Genomic DNA, 7,919 nt, shown 5'->3' with positions numbered 1-7,919 from the left:
AATCTGTGTCCTTGGGTGCATGCTTAGGTCCCATGCAAGAAATGGGAATGAATTTCAAACACCAGGGCACCGTTGATTGCCGGCAAAACATTGAGATGCCTGGTTTTTAAATTCTAGTAAATCCAAAACTCGTCTGAAATTCATGAAACTTGGCATGCTATCATGGAGCGGCATCAACATGCCGTGGTACAAATTTTGTCCCATTTGGGGCAGGTTTGGGTATATGCTTCTCACAAACCGGAGCTTCTCACAACAAGCATGATGGTTTTCGGTAGGGAACGTCCCACCTTTGGGGACGAAACGATATCCATTGCCTCTTATTGCTTTCAAATTTTTTTCTCGTGCCAGCTTAGAACAACAGGAGTGTTGTGTGATTTTTTGTGATTTTTTGGGGTTCGTTTGGACATTTGTATGCATTAACTGAGTTTTCAATGCATTTATGTGCATAATTCAAATTTGAACTACATGCACATGCTCCAGTGCATGTAAATTGGTTGAAAAATCAAATCTGTGTCCTTGGGTGCATGCTTAGGCCCCGTGCAAGAAATGGGAATGAATTTCAAACACCAGGGCACCGTTGATTGCCGGCAAAACATTGAGATGCCTGGTTTTTAAATTATAGTAAATCCAAAACTCATCTGAAATTCATGAAACTTGGCATGCTATCATGGAGCGGCATCAACATGCCATGGTACAGATTTTGTCCCATTTGGGGCAGGTTTGGGTATATGCTTCTCACAAACCGGAGCTTCTCACAACAAGCATGATGGTTTTTGGTAGGGAACGTCCCACCTTTGGGGACGAAACGACATCCATTGCCTCTTATTGCTTTCAAATTGTTTTCTCGTGTCAACATAGAACAACAGGAGTGTTGTGTGAACTTTTGTGATTTTTCGGGGTTCGTTTGGACATTTTTATGCATTAACTGAGTTTTCGATGCATTTATGTGCATAATTCAAATTTGAACTACATGCACATGCTCCAGTGCATATAAATTTGTTGAAAAATCAAATCTGTGTCCTTGGGTGCATGCTTAGGTCCCATGCAAGAAATGGGAATGAATTTCAAACACCAGGGTACCGTTGATTGCCAGCAAAACATTGAGATGTCTGGTTTTTAAATTCTAGTAAATCCAAAATTCAGTTAACCATTCATGTGATGCCACGTGTCTTGGTTTTAATGGCTGTAGGAGGTGTCCTGCGGACAGCTGCTTGACCTTGACTGAACGGGAGGCATGCGAGCACCGTCCGGTGTGCAGGCTGACCGAGAGGCGTGCAAGCTGTCCTTGAGTGTGCAGTCTCACTGGGAAGCGTGCGAGCTGTACGCTGCGCAGGCTCACCGGGAAGCGAGCCCTTTGACTTCCATGGCCGCCCGCCTTGCTCGCATCCTCTCCATTAATGGCGCCCAAGCCGCAGTTTAATTCGCGTTTTAAATATAAAGCACTCATCGCAAACGTTTTAGTTAGAACACCCGTATGCAAACTGACAACTTCCACAGGAAGCCAAGAGAAAATGCGCTGAGCAGGATTTCTGTAGCTCTTGATCGCAAACGATTTAGATAGAACACCTGTATGCAAAGTGAGAGCAGCGTAGGATTTGTGCATCCCTTCAACGCAAACGGTTGTTTTGGATGACCCGTGTGCAACCACGTACAAACAATTTGGTAAGATTTGCATCTGTCATATTGGGTATGTTGTCATTTGTCAAACTGGAAAGATTTACATTTGTTGATTTAGTAACGTTGCCATTTGTCAATCCTTGTAACACTGTGATTTGTCAAAATATGCAGCTAGAAGTCATTAGCACTATGTAATTTTTGCAACTAAAATTCAGTAATTAAGCATAGATTTCATTCATAGATTAAGCAGTCGTTCTTAATTTATACAAACAGTTCAACTTGACAGCTGAACCGACCAAACTTCTCCCCAATTGTTGCCAACCACGTACTGAAATACCTAGTTCAACTATATATACTAGCTAATTTTAAGTATGTTGTACAGTTCGACCACACATCTATAGTCAGATGAACTGAACAAAACAACCCCTAAATACTACTACTAACACAGAGGGGCTTTGTGCTACTTCCGGCAGCCTCTCCTCTGCCGAGCGCACTCAGTAAGAGGCAGAGGAGGAGGAGGAGGAGGAGCCTATCGACGAGCTGGACAAATGCAATATGGTGCCTGCCGCTGTTGCACATTTAGCGACGCTCGCCAGCTTGAACGCCCACTGCCGCTCCAGACGATCCCTCTCGAAGCAGCCGGACTGCTCATAGATCTCCTGATTCTTCGCCTTTGCGTTGGCGTGTGCTGCGGCCACGACTGCGGTAAGGCTCTTTGCATGCTCGACGAGGCGCTCCTCCTACTCCCGCGGGAACTCGATGTAGCGCACAAGGTCGTTGACGCACGTGCGGGCCTCCACCTCCGCTTCCCTCATTTGGGCGGCGGTGGCGGAGCGGGTGATGATCCCGACGGTCGACAGTGGGCTGGCGGCCATGGCGGCCGACGATGGGGTGGCGGTCACGACCACCACCTCTCGCCTTCGGGCTGCGGTGGTGGAGCGGGTGATGGCCACGGTGGCCGGCAGTGGGGCGGCGGCCACGACGGCCACCTCCAGCCTTCGGGCCGCGGCGGTGGAGCGGGAGATGGCCCTGGCTTTCGATGGTGGTGTGGCGGCAACTGCGGCCAGCAACAGCTGCTGACGGGCAGCGGCGGCGGAGCGTGTGGTGGGTGTTCCGCGCACACCCAACAGGGACGCCACGCGCACTACACTATGCCGGGGACTGCGCCACCGCCGCGGTGTAGCCTCCCAGCTGGAGCTGTCCTCTAATGACGACGGAGTGGCTGAGCGACGACGACGGACCGGTGCCATTGGCGATTGTGGGAGAAACAGATGAGATAAGATACAGGGAGGGAGGGGAAAATGCGACGCAGGACTCGCCGGGCATGAGGGTTTTTATAGCAGGCCGGTAAGCATTGGGATTTTGGGGGGTTTCACCGAGTTGGGCGGGAAGCTTGCGCGGGAACCTGCAAGGTTGCGTGGTAAGGGGCTCACTGACGATTCATTGGCGCCACCGTTTGGCCAAAAGAACGCCCCCACGCGCTGTGCAAGCTTGCGCTGTAAGCCGTCTGCGCCAGCGGGGTGACAAGATGTGCGAGAGGAGGACAAGAGGACACGTACACATACAATTATTAAAAACACGTTTTCGATTTAATTACCTACTATACCCCTGTCCTGGTTTATAAGTATGATTTAACTAATAAAATACGAATGCATGTGGCCATAGATTATATCGTTGGAGTCGTATTTGAACATAGTTTCCAGCTATACAATTTTTGTAACATGCATTAACACTTTTTTGATTAAATTTAAGGTTATACACCAGCAAGCGTTGGCCCGCAACACACACGGCTTATTTCATCACAAATAGCTCTGATGGATGAACTGTCTGCCACGTATCGCACACGCAACTCTAATCTGATTCGTGCTTGATGTCTCCGACATCGCTCGCACAGTTCGTCTTATTTGCCACGTATCACTGTGCCGTCCTCTGCTCGCGTCCCTCGGCAAGCTCTGCTCGTCGTTAGGCCCCGCAGCACGCTGTGCTCGCCGTTAGGCGCCGCGGCGTGCTTTGTCGCGTCCGTTGGCGCGCTCTGCTCGCGTCCGTCGGCGCGCTCGGCTTGTGGACAGCTTTTCCTTGAGGCGGCCGCGGAGTGCTCTTCTCGTGTCCCTCCGCGCGCGCTCTGCCAGCGGTTGGGCGTGCGCACGATCACGTCGGGGGCCCCATATGCATGCGGTTGTGCCGCGCGCGTTGCCACGCGATGCAGTTACGTGCGGCACGATGGAGTTACGCACTGCAAATTAGAACTGCAATCAGGGTTGCCGATATTCCTGGCCATCCGACTTCCCCTTTAATTCCTGCGGCCATTATAACCTTAGTCTCTTCAACCTTTCGATCGCGCCCCACAACACAACAAGCACACCCACGACGACACATAGAGAGGGGATGTCCGACGGCGCTCCAATGGAGTTCGGCGAGCATAGAGTGGAGACCCACGCGAGGGAGACGGATCTCTCGGTGGTGTACACCATCGACCCGGCCGTGGTGGATGACTACATCAACAGCGTTGAGCAGTTGCTTGCTGGAGACAAGTACAAGGTGGTAGGCATTGACCTCCAGTACATCGCTGGTCGTCCCGGCATAGATCAGAAGGTTGCCGTCGCCCAGTTGTGCATGCGTCATCATGTCCTCATCTACCACTACTGCATGGCCACAGAGCCTTGCGACCGTTTCAACAGGTTTGTCAACAGCACTGACTACAAGTTCGCCACGGTGGATACCACCAACGATGTAAAAGCGCTCAGTGTTATGGGCTTGACCTGCAAGAACCTTGTCGAAATCCGTGACCACTACACGGTCTGGGGCAGCACGAAGAAGGACCCCTGGTCGAACTCGCCTCGGCCATCATCGACCCCTACTACGAAAAGATGAAGCAGGATGCCCAGAGAACAAGTCCCGTATCCTGGCACGGGGCCTGGATGCGGCAACTAGATGAACCTCACCTCAGGTTTGCGGCCAAGAGCGTGTAAACATGCTACGAGATGCACAGGCGGATCATGGACATGAGGAAGTGCCTCGTTACCAAATCGACGAGCCCGGATCGAGCCACAGGTAGAGCAAGCGTCACAAGAAGTAGATAACGATCAGTTAATCATGCATGTAATATATAGTTTACTTTATTGGTGTGTGGAAATGTCATGTGTGTAGTAGCCACCTATGTAATTATGCATGTAATAGTTTACTTTGATGTGTGCAAATGCCATAGTTGTAGTAGCCACCTATGTAAGTGGATGTTTAATTCGGTTACGCAAGCATGTCCTTATAAGTGTGTCTATATTAGAATAGTTATTTGGATCACAATTAGCCCTATAAGGACGCGACGAGGTGTTCCCGAGAAAAAAAATCATCGCGCGATGAGAAAACAAATCCACCGAGCGGCTCACCCTTATCCCTAACCTCCCAACTCCCCCACCTCCTCCTCCTGCCGCCACCGAACACCTCGCGCGCGCCGCCGCCGGTGACCTCGCGAGCCCCATGATCCCCAATCTCTCCTACATCTTGCGCGCGCACACCCCAATCGAGACCTGCAGCTGGCGACCTCACGCGCCGTCATCGCGGCCCGCCCGGCCGTTGCTCCTGCTGGCGCGACCCGCCGCCCGCATCTGGCCGGTTGAGCCCCTGAGCCCCTGAATCGTCGCGCCACACCTCCAGCTAAGTAGCTTCCTTTTGCCACGTCTCCATTGGCCGTCCATGGTGCTATCTCTTCGGCCGCTAGTTATTACTACAACTGAGCATCTTCTCTTGCAGAGATCCATCGACATTCCTTGCTGATGGCTGCCCGAGCTATGAGAATAATCGTCCTCCAACCGCCTCGGCCGCTCACCAACACGCCCACCTGCAGTTCAGGTATTGTTCGGCCGATGCTAATCACGGCCACTGCCCTTACAAGCTGTCTCTTGTCCAGATCTTCTCAGTACAACGGTTGTCCCTTGCATTACTCGCTTAAACAATTATTCATGGATTCCACCAAGAACCCACGCCTATGCTCTCTCTCTCAATTTGTTGAAACAGATAGCAATCTTCTTGTGTACTGATTGACTTTATGGCCAAGTTTTCTCTGTACGTGATGCTACTAATCTAATATTGGAAAGGCTTTCCCATGAGATGAGTGTGTATCAGGGTTGAAAATTTTATTTTAAGATCCTCTTGTGGTCTTTGAGGGCTCAAATCATGTATTCTGTACTGTACACATGAGTGAATTTCAGTTTGCCGGAGAAGAGACATTGCCATGGCCGATGCTGGCTGTTCATGCATGGACGTGCCTGTATTCCATTTGAAAACCTGGGACCATGCCCAAAAAGTTCAGAAATATCAATTGTAAAAGTTAGAATATTTGGAGGTTGATGCTTCGTGTGTGTGTGTGTGTGTGTGTGTACATTTTCTTTTTCATGATATGCAGTTCAACAATGCCGCAAATTCCTCCGGAATTTGTTCCATTTAGCAATTTGTGTTATGATGTTTTGGTACTTGTTGTTTACAAAAAAGATGCCATTTGTTGCAGCAAAATGTTTGTGAAAAAAATGTAGTGAAAAATTGTGCTCTCAAGAGTGTTTGATATGTTCACAAAAAGTGTTTTGATGAATTGGTTTATTTCAAGTTCAAATTGGTTTGTTGAAGAAGGTTGACTCTATCCTGGACAGCACACAGCCTCCTCCCAGTGGGGCCCATCACGCTCAGGTCGTTCGTCGCTGCCACCTCCGGTCGTTCAATTACGCAGCCCTAAGACGTTCACTGCCATCAGAAACAGCGACGAGCACGAAGACACCTTCTCATGCTCAGTGCTATCTCCCTCATAACACAAGAAGTTCATGTAAAACTGTTGCAAAGGTTCAGGTACATCAAAGAATATACTCATGTGTGCATATAAATGAGTTCTCACCTACCTATTTTGCTCTCGGTGGTGCTGTTGTAGTTCAGCTTGCGTGTGTGAGAGAGATTAGCTGATGTTTTGTCCTTGTTTTTCTAAGAGAGATTAGCTCGCCCCTCCTCCATAGATAGCCTACACCAGCTGCCAGAACCCGTCCAGGTGCTGGTCATCATCCTCGATCTTCAATTACGGGTCAGCAACGGCGCTGCGAATAGAAAGGTCAGCATCTGGCCCTCTACAAGTTCAGTTTATTGATTTTCTGAAGTTTATAAAGTGGACTATAACCGTGTATATTTTGCAGGGCCCTGTGAAGTTCAATTTGTTTTTCTTTCCGAAGTTCAGTTTGTTGATTTTCTGAAGTTTGGATTGTTGATTTTTTTAAGAGAAAGGTTGCTTCACTTGCACTCCTCTATCTAATCCTATGTGGTGATCTCCTTGACTCCTCCTCGGTTCGGAGCTAGCGGCGGTTCTTCAGCTTCTCTGCTGCGTTGTCGCGATTGTTGGTAAGTAATCCTTGTTCTACTATTGCCTTGTAGTAATGCTGGATGGGTTCCCCCTTGTTTTGGAACCATAATAATACAAGTTTGTCTCTGCGCTCATGTTCTTGTGATTGCAATAGCAGAGAAAAGTACCAAGGGTCAGAACCAAACCAGAGTGAACCATACCAATCAGAACATGGTCATTTGGAACCAACTCTAATCGTTTGTTCATCTAACTGCAGCAGAGACAAATTTTATACTTTGTTCATCTACGGTGCCAAGTTGAGCGGACACCGTAGCACTCGAGAAGATGGGGAGAGGATGTGTGGTGAAGAGAAAACATAGGGTTTCAAATTGTCCATTGGTGGTAGCATCTAATCATTTTACCAAAGTGTAATGGACATGTGTATGTATGTATAGTAGCATATTTTACTCGAACCGAGTTATTTTTTTTAATGCACGAAGTTTGTGCAGCCAAAAAAACATGTATTAAACTGGTTTTTGTGTGTTTTCTAACCTTTTCTACACCTTTCTACGAGATGTACAAATCCCAGGCCGTTCATCTTTGCCACCATTGGTCGTCCAATGATGCAGGCCCAAGTCGTTCGCTGCTGTATCGCCAACCTACTGCTCTTGTGCTGATGGTCATCAACTTGTTATCTTGAAGTAATGAATCAGATAGGTAAACTTCTACAGCTGATGTCTCTTCTTCAATTTCCGCCGTCCGAGAGGATCTGTAGGCAGCGGTGTCCTTATCAGTGACACCACTTGATTGCAAAATGAAAAATCTCATCAGTTTCATTTAAAAAGAGCAGACCTTCCTATTATGTCGAGCAATTCACTTGTTGTCAAAATTTTGTATCCATATTTTGGGGCCTCATGACGCCCAGTAGTTTGCATTATTCACCGATGCACCGCTCTTCTCTGGAGCAGAAAGACAGAAGTTCATCCTGACA

The 7,919-nt window shown here is 48.6% G+C and overlaps 1 long non-coding RNA gene across 1 annotated transcript; it reads left to right on the top strand.

Annotated features, from left to right (window-relative positions):
* Positions 1-4,955: 4,955 nt before the first annotated feature.
* LOC123053931 (uncharacterized) lies at positions 4,956-7,495 on the top strand. The gene is made up of 5 exons (XR_006425969.1): positions 4,956-5,463; positions 6,258-6,450; positions 6,585-6,703; positions 6,786-6,987; positions 7,206-7,495. It is a non-coding gene; the product is annotated as an uncharacterized lncRNA (long non-coding RNA).
* Positions 7,496-7,919: the final 424 nt, after the last annotated feature.

This window comes from Triticum aestivum, chromosome 2D (genome assembly GCF_018294505.1).
Source record: "Triticum aestivum cultivar Chinese Spring chromosome 2D, IWGSC CS RefSeq v2.1, whole genome shotgun sequence".
Lineage (NCBI taxonomy): Eukaryota > Viridiplantae > Streptophyta > Magnoliopsida > Poales > Poaceae > Triticum > Triticum aestivum.
The sequence above is the reverse complement of the archived record's forward strand: the minus strand, read 5'-3'. Positions and strand labels throughout refer to the sequence as shown.